Source organism: Esox lucius, chromosome 23, assembly GCF_011004845.1.
Source record: "Esox lucius isolate fEsoLuc1 chromosome 23, fEsoLuc1.pri, whole genome shotgun sequence".
Lineage (NCBI taxonomy): Eukaryota > Metazoa > Chordata > Actinopteri > Esociformes > Esocidae > Esox > Esox lucius.
This window is the reverse complement of record NC_047591.1, coordinates 6,059,682-6,077,909: the sequence shown is the minus strand read 5'-3', so window position 1 is coordinate 6,077,909 and position 18,228 is coordinate 6,059,682. Positions and strand designations below refer to the sequence as shown.

General features: G+C 40.5%; 1 pseudogene; it reads right to left on the bottom strand.

Moving 5' to 3' along the window:
* Nucleotides 1–8,357: 8,357 nt before the first annotated feature.
* LOC105006386 lies at nucleotides 8,358–17,638 on the bottom strand (annotated as a pseudogene).
* Nucleotides 17,639–18,228: the final 590 nt, after the last annotated feature.

The window sequence follows — 18,228 nt, the reverse complement described above, 5'->3', positions numbered from 1 at the left end:
TTTTGGAAAAAAAATATATATACAGTGGAGCAAAACATTTGGTCAGCCACCAATTGTGCAAGTTCTCCCACTTAAAAAGATGAGAGAGGCCTGTAATTTTTATCATAGGTACACTTCAACTATAAATCCAGAAAATCACTCAACGAGTTGAGTTTTTACCAAAAAGTTCTATTTTTTCTGGATTTTTTTTCTTATTTTGTCTCTCATAGTTGAAGTGTACCTATGATGATGAAAATTACAGGCCTCTCTCATCTTTTTAGGTGGGAGAACTTGCACAATTGGTGGCTGACTAAATACTTTTTTGCCCCACTGTACCAGAAGACAACAATTACAAGGCTTTGCTGTTCTAAATGCATGACGTCCTTAAACTTAACCTGTCCGGCTTCTATGTCACAGAAGCTTTTGGCAATGCCCAAGCATTTTCTCTAATCCTTGATCTATTTGTTCCCTTTTACACTGTGAACCATCTCGTCCTACTTTTCACTGTTATGGTAATACCATCTATAAGAACTCTTAATGGAAGTAAGGACAGAGACAATATAATCTTGGCACAATTAAAGGTTTTATTTACTTGCAGGAGAGAAGCGTCAAAAGCTTACAGAATAAACTTGTGCGGAATCTCTGAGGAAAACACAGAACAGTCAGTATTTATTAAAGTTAAAAGGGGTGTGGTAAGACTACTCAGTCATTCTCTAAAGACAACATTTGTTCCTTATTCTTCCTGCCCTATCTGTCTTAGGTGTTTACTCTCAAGGGGACAGCGGAACATTGTAAAAGTCACTCTCAGACAGTTAGCCACATTGCTGAAGAACAAAGGACTATCCTTATTTGTTTAAGCAGATTAACAGATAGTCAGAGAACCCGATGATCTACTGATATAATTCAGACATGTCACCAAATAAGACCAGAGTCACATACCAGGCAGTAGGAAAGCAGACAACACAAAAATGTACATTGATTCAAGAAATTCCATGACACCCAACTCTCAAATTTTTGCACCAACTGGGATTGCTTCCTACTTGGCATGTAGCTCCAACAAGGTGACATGGAGAGGATCAGTGTCTGCCCTTCAGCCTCTTAATGCTGATGTTCCCCAAGGCTTGGTTCCATGCCTTATTACCTTTGTATATAGTGGGGAGAACAAGTATTTGATACACTGCCGATAATCCAGAAAATCACATTGTATGATTTTTAAGTAACTAATTAGCATTTTATTGCATGACATAAGTATTTGATACATCAGAAAAGCAGAACTTAATATTTGGTACAGAAACCTTTGTTAGCAATTACAGAGATCATACTTAGCTGTAGTTCTTGACCAGGTTTGTACACACTTCAGCAGGGATTTTGGCCCACTCCTCCATACAGATCCTTCAGGTTTCGGGGCTGTCGCTGGGCAATACGGATTATCAGCTCCCTCCAAAGATTTTCTATTGGGTTCAGGTCTGGAGACTGGCTAGGCCACTCCAGGACCTTTAGATGCTTCTTACGGAGCCACTCCTTAGTTGCCCTGGCTGTGTGTTTCGGGTTGTTGTCATGCTGGAAGACCCAGCCATGACCCATCTTTAATGCTCTTACTGAGGGAAGGAGGTTGTTGGCCAAGATCTCGCGATACATGGCCCCATCCATCCTCCCCTCAATACGGTGCAGTCGTCCTGTCCCCTTTGCAGAAAAGCATCCCCAAAGAATGATGTTTCCACCTCCATGCTTCACGGTTGGGATGGTGTTCTTGGGGTTGTATTCATCCTTCTTCTTCCTCCAAACACGGCGAGTGGAATTTAGACCAAAAAGCTCTATTTTTGTCTCATCAGACCACATGACCTTCTCCCATTTCTCCTCTGGATCAACCAGATGGGTCATTGGCAAACTTCAGACGGGCCTGGACACGCGCTGGCTTGAGCAGGGGGACTTTGCGTGCGCTGCAGGATTTTAATCCATGACGGCGTAGGGTGTATCTAATGGTTTTCTTTGAGACTGTGGTCCCAGCTCTCTTCGGGTCATTGACCAGGTCCTGCCGTGTAGTTCTGGGCTGATCCCTCACCTTCCTCATGATCATTGATGCCCCACGTGGTGAGATCTTGCATGGAGCCCCAGACCGAGGGAGATTGACAGTCATCTTGAACTTCTTCCATTTTCTAATAATTGCGCCAACAGTTGTTGCCTTCTCACCAAGCTGCTTGCCTATTGTCCTGTAGCCCATCCCAGCCTTGTGCAGGTCTACAATCTATCCCTGATGTCCTTACACAGATCTCTGGTCTTGGCCATTGTGGAGAGGTTGGAGTCTGTTTGATTTAGTGTGTGGACAGGTGTCTTTTTTACGGGTAACAAGTTCAAACAGGTGCTGTTAATACAGGTAATGAGTGGAGAACAGGAGGGCTTCTTAAAGAAAAACTAACAGGTCTGTGAGAGCCGGAATTCTTAATGGTTGGTAGGTGATCAAATACTTATGTTATGCAATAAAATGCAAGTTAATTATTTAAAAATCATACAACGTGATTTTCTGGATTTTTGTTTTAGATTCAGTCTCTCACAGTTGAAGTGTAACTATGATAAAAAATTACAGACCTCTACATGCTTTGTAAGTAGGAAAACCTTGTTCTCCCCGCTGTACCAATTCTCTTGGCTCTGTCGTCATTTAACGAGTTCAAAGTAAAGGAATGCATCCTACTGGTATTTACCAATTTGCAACTGTTGAATTCCAAATACATTTTTTATAACTAGAAAAAACTAGAAAAACACTATTTAACTACAACAATTTTTCCAAGAAATTGGGACGCTTCCTAAAATGTAAATAAAAACAGAATGCAATGATGTGTAAATCATTGAAACCTCATATTCAATAGAAAATAGTACAAAGACAACATGTCAAATGTTGAAAATTAGAGATTATTGTTTCTTGAAAGATATATGGCCACTTTGAATTGGATGCCAGCAATACATTTAAAAAATGTTGGGACAGAGACAACAAAAAACTGGAAAAGTTAAAAACTAAACCTAGTAGAATATCACACAATTAATTAGGTCAATTGGCAACAGGTCAGTAACATCATTGGGTATTAAAAGATCATTCCAGAGAGGATGGGTCTGTCAGAAGTGAGGATGGGTCTGTCAGAAGTGTGGATGTGGTGGGGTACTGTGTGGGGCAAATAGTGTAAGATTTTAAGAATAACTTTTTAAAGATTTTGGGGAGATCATTTATGTTACAAAATATATAAAATATTCTTAGAATTCAGAGAAATCTCTGTATGCAAATGACAAGGCTGAAAAACAATATTTGATGGTTATTATCTCAGTCAGCAGTGAATTAATTAATTATCAGCAGTGGATTAATTAATTATTGTTGTGTACATCACTGCATGGGTTCAGGAACACTTCCAAAAACCATTGTCTGTGAACACAGTACGTCGCTGCATCTTATCTGCAAGTTAAATCTCTACCATGCAAAGAAGAAATCCTATAAAGAAGATCCAGAAACACTGCCGCCTTTGCTGGGCTGGAGCCCATTTAAAGTGGGCTGAGACAAATTGAAAAACAAATACAAATGTGAAATTTTTTGGGGTATCATGGACGCTGTGTCCTCTTGACTCAAGAGGAGAGGGACCATCCGGCATGTTCTCAGCGCACAGTTCAAAAGCCAACAGCTTCCATCCAGACAACGTGTTTTGCTGGGAAGGCATTGCTTATTTCAGCAGGACAAACCACATTCTGCACGTATTACAACAGCATGGCTCCGTAGCTGTGAGGTGTGAGGGTAGCGACTGCGTAAAAGAAGAGGCGGATAAAAAAAGATCAACAACACAGAGAAGTGACAGTTTCTCTTTTATAGTGGAAAATCCACCACACGTTCTCAAACAAAACAGACACAATACACCGTGAGGTGTGGGTGAAAATCAGGAACTCAAATAGACAACATAAATACAAACAGCGTTTGCCATCTTCCCCAGCTGGCAGTTAGTACACCAGCAAGGTGGAGTGCCGGAGAGGGAGAGAGCACCCAGCGCCACGGGGAGCAACCGTCACAGTAGCAAAAGTGTCCGGCCTAGACTGCCTGCCTGCAGGACCTGTTAACCATTGAAAACATTGGGCATATTGTGAAACTAAAAATATAACAAAGGAGATCCCCCAAATGTTGAGCAGCTAAATTCTATTTCAAGCAAGAATGGGAATACATTTCACTTTCAAAACTACAGCAATTGGTCTCCTCAGTATTGTTAAATGAGGAGGTGATGCTTCACAGTGGTAAACATGCCCCTGTCCTGACATTTTTTTTTAGGTTTTGCTGGCTGGTATTTTTCCAAAAACGTTTACACTTCTCAAATTCAACATTTGGTATGTTGTACTATTTTCAATTAAATATAGGGATAAATAATATGCACATCATTGCATTCTGTTTTTATTTGCATTTTACACAGCGTCCTAAATTGTTTTAAGATCAGTGGAAATTTGGAGAAAGCAGATCCCAAAGAAAAAGGAATTTTCCTGTTATGAAGCTCATTTAAAAGCCATTCATGCATCGATAACTTTCTAATTTCTATGGAATTGATGTCCATTGTAAAAAAATAGAATAGCAAAGTGATCCTGCAACTGTATCTATGGAGATCTACTTAAGTAGGTTTGAGCACTGCTCAAGATGAAGATTTTAAGTGTTTTGGTTATAAGATCTAGCCTTTGTTGAATTTGTGGAACGTTGTATTGATACATATTTTGAGCTAAATACAGATGAAACTATGGCCAGCATTAGACGGGAAGCTTTTAAAGCCTCTATTAGAGGAGTAATTGTGACGGCTGCTCCATGTGGTGCTGCATGCTCTCTCCCTCTCCGGTGCTCCACCTCGCCGGTTTACTAACTGCCGGCAGGAGCAGATGGCAGCAGTGCACCCAACACACCCTCACACCTGTTTTCAGTTATCAATTAGAATGTTTATTTAGGTTTCGCCTTTTCACCCACACCTCATGGGTTATTGTGTCTATGTCTGTTTGAGACCATATGGTGCCGTGAGCGATTTCAAGAAAAGTAATTCTTCATGTCAGTGTTTCTTTTGTTTTTGCCTGTCTTTTATGCACTCGTTGCCCGCGTACCTCACAGTAATTATTAATTTTTCAAGTTCTAAAACCAAAAAACACAATCAAAAATTAGAGACATTAGCAAACCAAATTAAAAAAATTGAGGCCAAAATGTATAATAACACTATCCCTGAAAAACAACAATCTATCTGTAATGAGAGCTGAATACAGTTGTGCTCATAAGTTTGCATACCCTGGCAGAAATTGTGATATTTTGAAAATATGACTGATCTTTATTTGAGGATAGTGATCATATGAAGCCATTTATTATCACATAGTTGTTTGGCTCCTTTTTAAATCATAATGATAACAGAAATCACCCAAATGGCACTGAGCAAACGTTTACATACCCTTGAATGTTTGGCCTTATTACAGACACACAAAGATGAAAATGGCAATTAAATGTCCATTTCCCACACATGTTGCTTTTTAAATTGCAGTTGGTGTCTGTGAATAAATAGTAAATGAGTTTATTAGCTCTCACATGGATGCAGTGAGCAGGCTAGATACTGAGCCATGGGGAGCAGAAAGGAACTGTCAAAAGACCTGCATAACAAGGTAATGGAACTTTATAAAGATGGAAAAGGATATAAAAAGATATCCAAAGCCTTGCAAATGCCAGTAAAGTACTGTTCAATCACTTATTAAGAAGTGGAAAATTCAGGGATCTCTTGATACCAAGCCAACGTCAGGTAAACCAAGAAAATTAGCTGCATGGTCAAGTTGCCAGAAAGAAGGCTTTACTGCACCAATGCCACAAAAAAGCACGGTTACAATATGCCTGACAACACCTTGACCCGCCTCACAGCTTCTGGCACGCTATCATTTGGAATGACGAGACCAAAATTGAGCTTTATGGTCTCAACCATAAGTGCTATGTGAAGCGTTGTGGTGGCTCATTGATGTTTTGGGGGGGTGTGAGCTCTAAAGGCATGGGGAATCTTGTGAAAATGTATCGCAAGATTAATGCAGCATGTTATAAGAAAATATTGGCAGCCAATTTGCATTCTTCTGCAGGAAAGCTGCGCATAGGACAGTCTTGGAAATTCCAGCACAACAATGACCCTAAGCACAAGGCCAAGTTGACCCTCCAGTGGTTACAGCAGAAAAAGGTGAAGGTTCTGGAGTGGCCATCACAGTCTCCTGACCTTACTATCATCAAGCCACTCTGGGGAGATCTCAAACGTGCGGTTCATGCAAGACGACTGAAGACTTTGCATGACCTGGAGGCATTTTGCCAAGACGAATGGGCAGCTAAACCACCTGGAGGAATTCAGTGCTTCATAGAGAACTATTACAAAAGATTACATGCTGTCATTGATGCTAAAGGGGGCAATAAACAGTATTTAGAACTAAGGGTATGCAGAGTTTTGAACATGGGTCAGTTTACAAACCTTTGTAAATACCATGTTGTTACATTTGTAATACATTTTTACCTACCTAGGAATAAGCAATTTATGAAGAAGCAAAACTAAACGCTTAAACATTTGTAATGCCATGTAGGTAAATTTGCAATTAGTTGTTACCTACCTAGGAATTAGACATGTATGAGAAAGTTAAACATAAGGTTAAAAACCTTTGTAATACCATGTAGTTAAATTTGTAATTAATGTATACCTACCAAAGAATAAGCAATTTATGAGAAACCCAAGAATCTGTTACAGGTCCCAGACGTGGGATCAGGTAGGCAGATTATATAAATTATAACAGGAAAAATAATATGACAGAAGGATAGTACTGGTTTGCAGGAAAGGCTTTGTAAGATTTATTAGAGTTCTCTTTTATGTTGTCTCTGATAGTGTAATCATATACAGTATATTCCATGTTGTGGTGAATCATACAGTTAAGTTCATACTATTTCGAAGAACAAACATATATACACATATACTCACAATCTCACCATTAGCTGTACAAACCCAAAACCTGGCTATAAAATATGAACACATTTGTAGTGAAGCATACAAATAAAAATGCCTTTAAAAAAAATTGTGACCATAAAGATACTTCAATAATCTTTCAGACATCCATCTGCATTCCACAATAAAATGTTAACTGTTGTCACGGTCGTGGGATGAAAAGGACACAGGCGCAGAGTAGAGGTAGGTAAGGTAATCCATGTTTAATGCAAAATAAAGAAAGAAGGACTCCAACAAAACAAAAGGCAGCAACCAGTGACGTGGGTATTCCTTACACAGGATAAACAAAACCAAAATGAACCACGCCTTGGGGCCTACAAACTAAACTTAAATAGGGTCCCCAATTGGAGGCAATAACTAACACCTGCCTCCAATTGGGGAAACCAAAAAAAGGAGTAGAGGTGGCTAAAGGCCACCTCCTGTCCTGTCCTGGCTATGCCCCGAGCCCAGCGCAGAGATGGCTAGGGGCACAGCCAGGACGTGACAACTGTAGACAATAAAACACTCTCTGGAGGCCTTACATTAAACTGCATTTACTTAACTGCTTTAAAATGTAAATCCTGCTAAAAGAATATTATAACATTCTAATTACAATACAAACATTCACAAATCATTTCCTGAGTGGATAATAAAAGGAAAAATACAGAAATGGTGTGCACCAATTTTCCTTGTACTGATGTTCATTACGTTAACATAGCTAGCTTCTCTGATAACATGCTAGTGCACCCAAACTCAATAAAAGTAACATAATATGCTATTCAATATCTGACAACAGATTGTTGTCAACTACTAACCATGTTAGAAAAATATAGATTATGAGGAATTAGTGTTTCACACTTCACAAACCAGTGAAACAGGAGAAATAATAAGAGAGAACGATTGTGCTGGTTTGTTGTTGTTTCTTCATAAGACTAGAGAAGAAGATTGCCTGAGCCCACTCCTCAAACATGGCGGTCCTGTTTCTCGATAATTCCCCCTAGCGGTTGCATAAGGTACAAGTGGTTCTCAATGACCTCCACTGGAGTTTCTCACTAAGAACCAGAAAAGGAGCCGGCCCGCAATTAGAAGGGATGTTGCCATTTTCCCTCAAATTCTCATCTGGGTCTCCCACCTGGCTGTGTCTTTACCCCCTACGCCACAAAGGTATACATTTGCAGTTTCTTTTAATTAATTGCGTCAAATCCTGAAATGTCTTATTTTTTAACTATATGTCATAAAAATATAAGCAGCCAATGCCTATACCACCTCTATCAAAACTTGAAGAAGTAACACTTTTTTTGAAGGAAAAGGCCACATATCTAAATACTACAGCATACTGATGTATATATAATACTGAATCAAATTAAATGCCTGGAAGGCCGATTTACAAGAAGACACTGACGAGGATGATTGGTATAAAGCTTGTTTAAAAGCCCAGAAACAGACAATTAATACAAGATTTCAACTGCTTCACTATGAATGGATAATGAGAAGTTATATGCGGTATGGTTCATTTCATTGGTTACCATGGAGTTGCATAGTGTCACCCCCAACCTAAAAGGAGGACAGGGTAGAGCCAGAGCAGGAGGAGAGTGGACGAGTAGCCCTGGGACATTCCACTTCTGCCAACAACTGATGCAGTCATTGTAGCGCTGGTGGTGTTAGTAGCATTGGTAGGGTTAGTGGCGTTGTTGGAGTTGATTTCAGTAGTGGGGGATAGGAGTGTTCCCAAAGTGTTAATCAGGAATGTCTTGAAGTAGGAGGTTTTGGTGAAGACCTTGAATCTGGGGGGTGCTGGTACTCCTGCGTCGGCGAGCGTTGCTGAGACTTGTCGTGTTAAGGGTAGTGGCGTTGCTGGGAAGAGTCAACACAGCAGCCTGGTACCATGAGTTGCCCACCTGACACATCAGAGGACCACCCACATCCCCCTGTAAAGCAGAGAAAAGCATGGGTCCACATAGTCATATGATTATGAAAACATGACCTCAGTGATTTACAGGCAATTATACAGTATGTCAATATTGACTGTACCTGCAGTAGTGTCACAGCTCCTGTACAAATGCTATTCGTAGATGAAACATTGACACAGTCCACTACAGATGTCTGGGTCTGCTGCAGGGCTTGCTCAGCTGAGGAAAGGGAGACAGAAATATTTGTACCTTATTATATCCATGCTTGTTGCACATTAGACAGGAGACATTTGTGTCTCTGACTTTACTAAAGTGGGCATTGCTTATGAAGGGGCAGCAATAACACTCACGTATTACCTTATTCCCTTTGTGTGAGACGTAATATTTTTGGACAGCATTATCTAAGGTGTGGTACATCATGAACAGATCGAGTCTTATTAATCTTCTGGCTGCCCAACCCACCCGGTTCTGTGGAGCTGATAGAGAGTTGATACCACAGAGCCGGGAGAAACTCCAATAGTTAGGCTTTAAAAATTATCTTGTTCTATCAGCTTTTGGTAGCATCTGAAGAAACATGAAGAGTAAAGTTATAGCTCCCCTGACTTTTTTGTTTCTTTGTTTGTTACGATACCATGGCTTAAAGCGTCAAACCTCTTGTTTTTATTAACAAACCGAGTGTGTCTATGGGAGAAAGTATATTGTTGTTTTAAATCTTCATCAGGGACTGCCCTAATGGAAATACAACAACATTGCTAAAGTACGCTGTTTGCTAGAAAACTACTTTGCCACGTACCTTTGACAATAAGAAGAAGAAGATAATGGCAATCCTGTTATTATCAAGCAAAGTTGCAAGCGACTATAACGTTAGCTAGTTATAATTCTGTGGAGTCATAGTCCAAATGATAACAAAGACTTAAGCTACTAATCGTTTTCCTTCTTTAGAAATTGTATAGTCTTTTCAAGCCTTAGTAGTGCACTTTAAACAAAATCGTCCTCAGATCCCATGCATTGAGAAGAGTATTCAGTTAGACACCAGCACAAAAAATAAAATTTAAATCCATATTGTGGCAAGATGTGCAATTCAAGAATAATCATTCAACTTTCCAAGCCAGGACAATGTGGCTTGCTGGCCTGATGTGGCCTGTATTATTTGAGTTTCAGACCGCTGCATAAGAGTATACTTAGGCCCACATATTTATGATATCATTTTATGAATTACTTTTTGTCTTAGGGTTTCACTTTGTGAACCCCAAAGGACTGGAAATTAATGAATGAAACACAGATTTGGCTGTTACTGGTAACTCTTTAATTAATTCTTTAAGAACCACCCAATTTAGTGTCCTTCAAAGAACTTAACGTGTTTTCTTATAGCTTTGTTCTGAAGAACTAGCCTGGCTTATGTGACCTACATTACTCAGGAAGAGCTGTGATTCGTCTGCTCAGGATCCTTATGTGACCCCAATATTTGTTCAGAAACTTTGTTAGCGTTTTGATAGGTTCTTATTTACTAGCTATTTGCATACACAACGCTGTGAGATACCTAATAAATGTGCTACAACAGATATTTTTGAAGTAAAATGGACAATTTGGTTTAGTGGGGAGGTGGTTTAGTAAAACATCTATTTTGGTTTGTTCTGTTTGAAAGTGGGATGTCCAATCCGTGGTGTGAATACCTATACATTGTCAAAGCCTCTTACCATAAACATAAAAAATAATTCAGGCTCCTGAGGAACCTTTATTTTTAAGAGTGTATTAAGGGTTATGTGGACCAACTACCATTGTTTATCAAATTCTTTCATAGATATACACACCTTTCACTTTTTTATTTCATTTCAGAGAGTCCATCCACTCACCTCCACCCTGTCCTGTGGCCCAGCCAGCCACCCAGCAGTTAGTCCCTACACTGAAGGTGTTGGTTCCCTGATCCAGACAGATAGGCTGGATGTAGTTAGATAATGTGGGTTTGTTGGCCAGTTGGAGAATAGCCACGTTGTTGTCAGTCAAGTTGCTCATTTGTGATGTTGATGACATTCAGTTTCACCTCATTTGGGTTGGTGCCGTTTTGATTCAGACGACCCAGGATCACAGTCCACAGAGAGGCATTGGGCTGGCTGGAAAGATGGAATTAGGTGTTTTTTTTGTGAGGTTGACACAACTCTTCGTTTTCATTGTTGTGTAATGCTTTAGGGGTTTTAATGAGGCTGGCAGTGAATGTCTGGTTTATGTACAGACTACCACTATTATGAACGTGATATGTATGAGTGTACAGTATCTGTTCAGAACTCCTTATGACGATATGTCTCCTGAACTGTTCTATATGAGAATTTCGAAGATCATTCCCCTGTTATTTTTTATGGTGAAATGTTAGCATACGTTGAGGGAAGAAATTATTTGATCCCCTTCTCATTTTGTACTTTTGCCCACAGACAATGAAATTATCTGTCTATCATTTTAATTGTAGAGAGACAGAATAACAACAACAGAAAATCCAGAAAACACATTGATTTTAATTGATTTGCATTTTAATGAGTGAGATAAGTATTCGACCCCTCTGCAAAACATGACTAAGTACTCGGTGGCAAAACCCTTGTGGCAATCACAGAGGTCAGACGTTTCTAGTACTTGGCTACCAGGTTTGCACACATCTCAGGAGGGATATTGTCCCACTCCTCCTTGCAGATATTCTCCAAGTCATTTAGGTTTCGAGGCTGACGTTTGGCAACTGGAGCCTTCAGCTCGCTCCACAGATTTTCTATGGGATTAAGGTCTGGAGACTGGCTAGTCTACTCAAAGACCTTAATGTGCTTCTTCTTGAGCCACTCCTTTGTTGCCTTGGCTGTGTGTTTTGGGTCATTGTCATGCTGGAATAACCATCCACGATCATTTTTCAATGCCCTGGCTGAGGGAAGGAGGTTCTCACCCAAGATTTGACGGTACATGGCCCCGTCCATCGTCCCTTTGATGTGGTGAAGTTGTCCTGTTGTCCTTAGCAGAAAAACACCCCCAAAGCATGTTTCCACCTCCATGTTTATGGTGGGGATGGTGTTCCTGGGGTCATAGGCAGCAATTCCTCCTCCTCCAAACATGGCGAGTTAAGTTGATGCCAAAGGGCTCGATTTTGGTCTCATCTGACCACAACATTTTCACCCAGTTCTCCTCTGAATCATTCAGATGTTCATTAGCAAATTTCTGATGGGTACATGTGCTTTCTTGAGCAGGGGGAACTTGCGGGCGCTGCAGGATTTTGTGTTACCAATTGTTTTCTTAGTGACTAAGGTCCCAGCTGCCTTGAGATCATTGACAATATCCTCCCGTGTAGTTCTGGGCTGATTCCTCACCGTTCTCGTGATCATTGCAAATCCACGAGGTGAGATCTTGCATTGAGCCCCTGACCGAGGGAGATTGAAAGTTCTTTTGTGTTTCTTCCATTTGCGAATAATCGAACCAACCGTTGTCACCTTCTCACCAAGCTGCTTGGCTATGGTCTTGTAGCCCATTCCAGCCTTGTGTAGGTCTACAATCACGTCACTGACATCCTTGGGCAGCTCTTTGGTCTTGGCCATAGTGGAGAGTTTGGAATCTGAATTATTGATTGCTTGTGTAGACAGGTGTCTTTTCTACAGGCAACAAACTGAGATTAGGAAGACTCACTTTAAAAGTGTGCTCCAAATCTCAGCTCATTATCTGTAGAAAAGGAAAAAAAATGTTGGCATGGGTTTTTCTGAATTTTTTTGTTGTTATTCAGTCTCTCACTATTCAAATAAACCTACTATAAAAATTATAGACTGATCATTTCTTTGTCAGTGGGAAAACATACAAGATCAGCAGGGGATTAAAAAAAAGAATCCCTCACTGTATCTTGGGGGAATGATCTTGGCCAGATTGTAACATTGTTATTCATAATTTCTTAACGATTACCAATAGTCACAGAAGTAACCAAATTAAATGTTTATAATCTTTATAATCATTTTATTTTATAGAATATAATGGACTCCAAAATAATATTATAAACAATCTACCATACAGTTATAATAATCTGAAATGTGACTTAAACAACATGCACGTGCAAAAATATAGGACCAAATATGAGATTTTATTTAACCAATATTGTACATTCTTAGTGTTGCCAGTATTAGGTGACTATACTAGAGTTAACCTACCTGGATATACAGCCAGCGTCACTCATGACAGAATCTGACGCAACTAACGTGCCCCCACAGACGTGCACGCCATTTATCTGCAGGCTGGCTATCCAGGGCCACAAGCCTGCTGTCGCTAATGACGTTCCAGCACCAACAGCCGAGTTCAATGGGGCAGATCCACAGACCACAGCTACAGAGACAGATCATATTCAGTGATCCAACAGTCAGATCAGTTGCAGAGGGATTCACTATAAGGTGTTGAAATAAGCCCAAGATAGTTATGGTACATACGAGTTAGAGTGGGTGTGACGGTTGTCAGACTTGTACAGGGGGCACTGGTGGAAGTTGTAGGGGCTGGAAGACCAGGGCAGGTGAAGCTGAGGTCAGAGTCAGTCCCACTGGAGCAGAAGGGGATGAAGCCTGGCTGGTTGGTGCTAATCATGCTGTTGATCCAGGTCTGGTACTGGGACACTCTGGTATACACTCCTGGGAAATTTGGCTGGGCACAGCCTGTTCCGAAACTCACAATACCAGACTGGATCCAGCGACCGGCCTGTTTGCTCACCATCGCACCTCCTGAGTCCCCCTACACATACAAATAATTATATCACAGATTAAACTGTAATCATGAAAAATATTAAATAATTTTTCTAGATTAGTCTGAGTCACAGATGAGGAAGCATTTTTAATACAGCATCCAAAAATCATTTTTAAACTAGGACTGGGTAGGTATGATATTATCTAGGGAATATTCCCAAAGTGTATTTCACTCAGACTGTATTAAACTCTGAGATTTACCTGACAGGAATCCTTTCCTCCAGCTGACAGACCGGCACAGATCATGTTGTTAGTGATTGTGCCAAGTCCATTGTCACAGTTACACTGCCTGTTCCCCACTACTGGTATAGACACTTCCTGTAGTGTGTTTGAGATGGACCCTAAGGTCATGGGAGACACATTCACACAACGAAGTTAAACATTATACACAGATGAACGATTTCATGTAATATTATTGACATTCCATTAGATTTTTATCCCCCAGGGATTTGCCTGCGTATTAGCTCCTGACTGACGTTCAAGATGGCGCTAGTTTGTTCTTTGGCGAGCCGTCACATCGAATTTCTCTGTACGTTCGTGTTGTTCGTCTACATGTCTGCCCAAGTTGCCTCTTCCATATTCTGGCCGCCGCTGCTGATCTACGCAGTCGGAGTCCAGGGGGACAGAAGTTCTCTCTCCCTTGTTTACCAGCAAGTCGGTGCCGCTCCCTAACTGCACCTCTCACAAGAGGAAACGCCGCAGAAAATGGGGTAAACGAAAAAGCATATTAGCTAGGATTAAACAACCCTCTTGGCCAAGTGGTCCAGTGTTTCCTGGAGATCGACCCTGTCGCAATCCATTCATCTCACTGAGACGTACCTGCCTCGTACATATTCTTAGACTCACGTTCTTAAGAGAGTAATCAACCACTGTAATTTACGTTTATTGGGCTACAATTCCATTCCAAAGAAGATTGGCGATCCTGTTACATGCCATCTGGCCTAACACATCTCCGTTAAAATGGCCTTGGTAAATGCAAGGTCTATTTCGAACAAAACTTTTATTTTGAATGATTTATTTTTATCTCGTGAATTAGGTTCCTTGTTCGTGTCTGAGACATGGCTTAACTGGTGAACTGATTTTTTTAGTTCCCCTAGAATCGCTGGTCATGGTGGAGGATTAGCAGTTATTTTAAAAATCTTTTAAGTGGAAGCACTGTGTCAGTTGAAACATACCAAAGTTTCAAGTTACAGCTGATCAAGGTGGAACTGTCCAGTCCAATGCTGTGTGCGATTGTATATAGACCTCCTAAATACATAAGAATTTTATCCAATATTTCTCAGTCTTCATATCTTCTGTTGTCCCTACTGCTGATAATCTCCTCTCCAGCTAAGCCTGTGGTTAGAGAGTTTTTACATTTCTCTCACTCTTTTAACACTTCCACTGCCAAACTCTTTTCAGATAATTGCAGGCTTCTCCCCTCATCAGCAGTATTGAGGCTCCCTCAAGCCTGAGCACAGAGCGCTTAGTCACTATGTTTAATTCCACTTGGTCTGACATCCATGATTCTGTTGCTCCTTTTATTAAAAAGAGGGGAGCGAAAGCTAGAACTCAGCCCAAGCTAAATAATGTTTCAGACAAGAAACATTATACTCTACATACTCTCAGACAAGAGTGCAGAAAAGCAGAAAGGAAATGGAAAAATGTAAGTTGCAAGTGTCATATGAAATTCTGAGAGTTTGTTTAATTCAATATCAACTCTCTGTTAAAACAGTAAAAGCCAAATATTTCTCTGATGTTATCTCTAACAACTCTAATAATCATAAAGTCTTGTTTAATGTGATAAACAAGGCTTTACATCAAGTTGCTACTGCTTTTCCTGAAGCAACTTCTGAGACTTCCTGTCTTACTTCACTAGCAAGATAGATGCCATAAGATCTTGCATCTTACCTCCAGATCACGACCCCTCTGATTTTAACCAGTTTGAACCCATATTTCTTTCACATGTGATAGACTTATTCTCACACATAAAGCCTACTACCTGCCCCCAGGACACAGTTCCCTCACTTCTTTAGTGTCCAGCACTAAAGAAGTGCTGGACACTATTGGTCCCAGTATATTGTCCATAATAAATAGCTGCCTCATCAATGGCACAGTCTTGTCATGTTTTAAACATACAGTGGTCCAACCCCATATTAAAAGTAATATGAAAGTAATTTTTTCCCAGCTTTCCTCCTTTTTCAATAAAAATCATTCTGGATAAATTACAGTCAGGTTTTAGGGCTTGCCATAGCACTGAATCAGCTCTTCTTAAGGTGTTAATATCTTAGGCCCGCTATCCAACAATGTACATAGCTATACAAAAACCTCTGGATAATTTTTGATTCAGATCTCAATTTTGATAAATGCTCAGAGGCAACTTCTTCCAACTCTGTGCCATTGCCAAATTGAAACCCATTCTCCCCTTAAAGGTTTAGAGACAGTTCTTCATGCGTTCATTTCCTCCCGTATGGACTATTGTAACTGTATATGGGAATGTGTCAGTCTACATTGTCCCAACTTCACCTTGTTCAAAATGCAGCTGCTAGGTTTTTAACTGGTACAAAAAAGAAAGAAAGCATCACTCCTGTGCTGGCCTCTCTCCATTGGCTACCTGTTAAATATAGGATTGATTTTAAGGTTCTTTTATTTGTTTTTAATGTCTTACATGGATCAGCACCTCCTATATTTCAGACCTCCTTAGCCAGCACTCTTCCTCAAGGACCCTTAGGTCATCCAACAAAGTGCTTTTGTGTTCCACGGTCACGGTTGAAGTTTAAAGGAGATTGTGCCTTTTCTGTTGCTGCTCCAGAGTTGTGGAACAGCCTACCTTTATGTATTAGGTCCTCTACTAGTAGCAACGTTTTTAAATCCCTCCTTAAGACCCATCTATTTTCTTTTGAATTGGAGTCTGCAAATGGGTAGCAAGTGCTGTTTATGTTTGTCATGTCCTATAAATATGTTTAGTTGGCTATATGTTTTGACTGTACAGCACTGGTCGACATAAGTTGTTTTATAAATGTGCTTTATAAATAAATGTGACTTTGACTTTGACAAATCATGATCTAACCTCCACTGCTAGTAGTGCCCCAGCCAGTGACCCAGCTAGTAGTTCCTGTGTAGAAGGTGCTGGCTGGTGCAGCTAAACAGATCGGCTGGATAAAGCTGGTAAAAGTCACTGTGGAGGACAGCTTCAGCAGGCACAAGTCGTTGTCATTGGTACTGCTGCTGTAGTTGGGGTGGACGGTGATCTGAGATACCGTCAGGCTCACTGAGTTTGGGTTGGAGCCTTGCAGGTTCTGGAGGCCCAAGACGACCACCAAATTAGGATGGATGGAGCTGGGGGAGAACAGTTTTAATTTACAACTGTGTTAAAGAACCCATCTCAGCGATGTAAGATATATTTTATTTTCTACAAATGACTTCTAACCCTTCTTTGCAATCCACTTCTCATTTTTAAACTGGAAAGTAGGGATCAGAAGGAAAGTTGGTCTCATAGTATTTATATTGTACCAAAAACAGGTTTTGAGATAAAATGTCATTATCATTATGGAAATAGTACAATATGATGAAAACATTGTCCATTCATATTTGACTGAAGTGTTTTGTATGAGTCCTAACCTGAAGCAGTGAGCAGCTGTCAGCACCCATTGATTATTGATGAGGGAGCCGCCACAAAAATGTCTGCCGGATGATTGTAGACTGGCCTGCCATGGCCAGCTTCCAGGAGTGGCTGTCTGACCCCCCACAATCTTAGTGTTGAGTAGAGGCATACCACACACTACAAATACAGATGGACGAGGGATCAAAATACAGCATACACAAGATGTGAAGAGATTTAATGCTGTTTAGTATGGTTGAATCATTGAATTAGGAATATAAAGAATTTAACTGAAAAAGGAGGGGACTTACCATCCAATTGAGAGAGAGAACCTGAGAAATATAAAGAAATCCTTCATTAACATGTACTTCATCAACTCATTGAATCTTTCTGTCCAACTCTGTATTAAGAATGTGTTTCCTGACAGTGGTCATTGTAGTGTTGCGGCATAGGCTGTAAAAACAGTTCCACCTGATCCTAATGTACAATTAATATTGTCAAGATTGTGTGTTTAAAATGTCCACATTACCCACTGTCTATTTCGTAGACAGCCAAGCAGTTAGAATGGCAGATCAGTAACTGGAGCCAGGAAGATATTAACCTCCACTTGAGCAAGGGACTAAACCCTTTTTACTCCAGGGTTACCATAAAAATTGTCTGTGTCCTCTCTCTACAAGAATGTCTCAGGGAGAGTGGAATATGTAGGCAATATGTAAGATTTTGACTATATTACTAGCATAAAAAGAAACAAAAATGACCAGTAGACATTGTCAAGTCCTGGCTGGGGGCCTCTAGCCATCTCCATGCACCTGGGGGCCACAGTCAGGATTTAACCACAGAGGTTCCTCTAGCCATCTCCATGCGACTGGGGGCCACAGTCAGGACCTGACAGCAGAGGTGCCACTAGGAATGACTATGCGCCTGGGGGTTACAGTCAAAACATGACTACTGTTTCCTGCAGAGGTGTGGGACTCGAGTCTCATGACTTGACTCGAGTCTGACTCGAGTCACAATTTTCAGGACTTGTGACTTGCTTGATT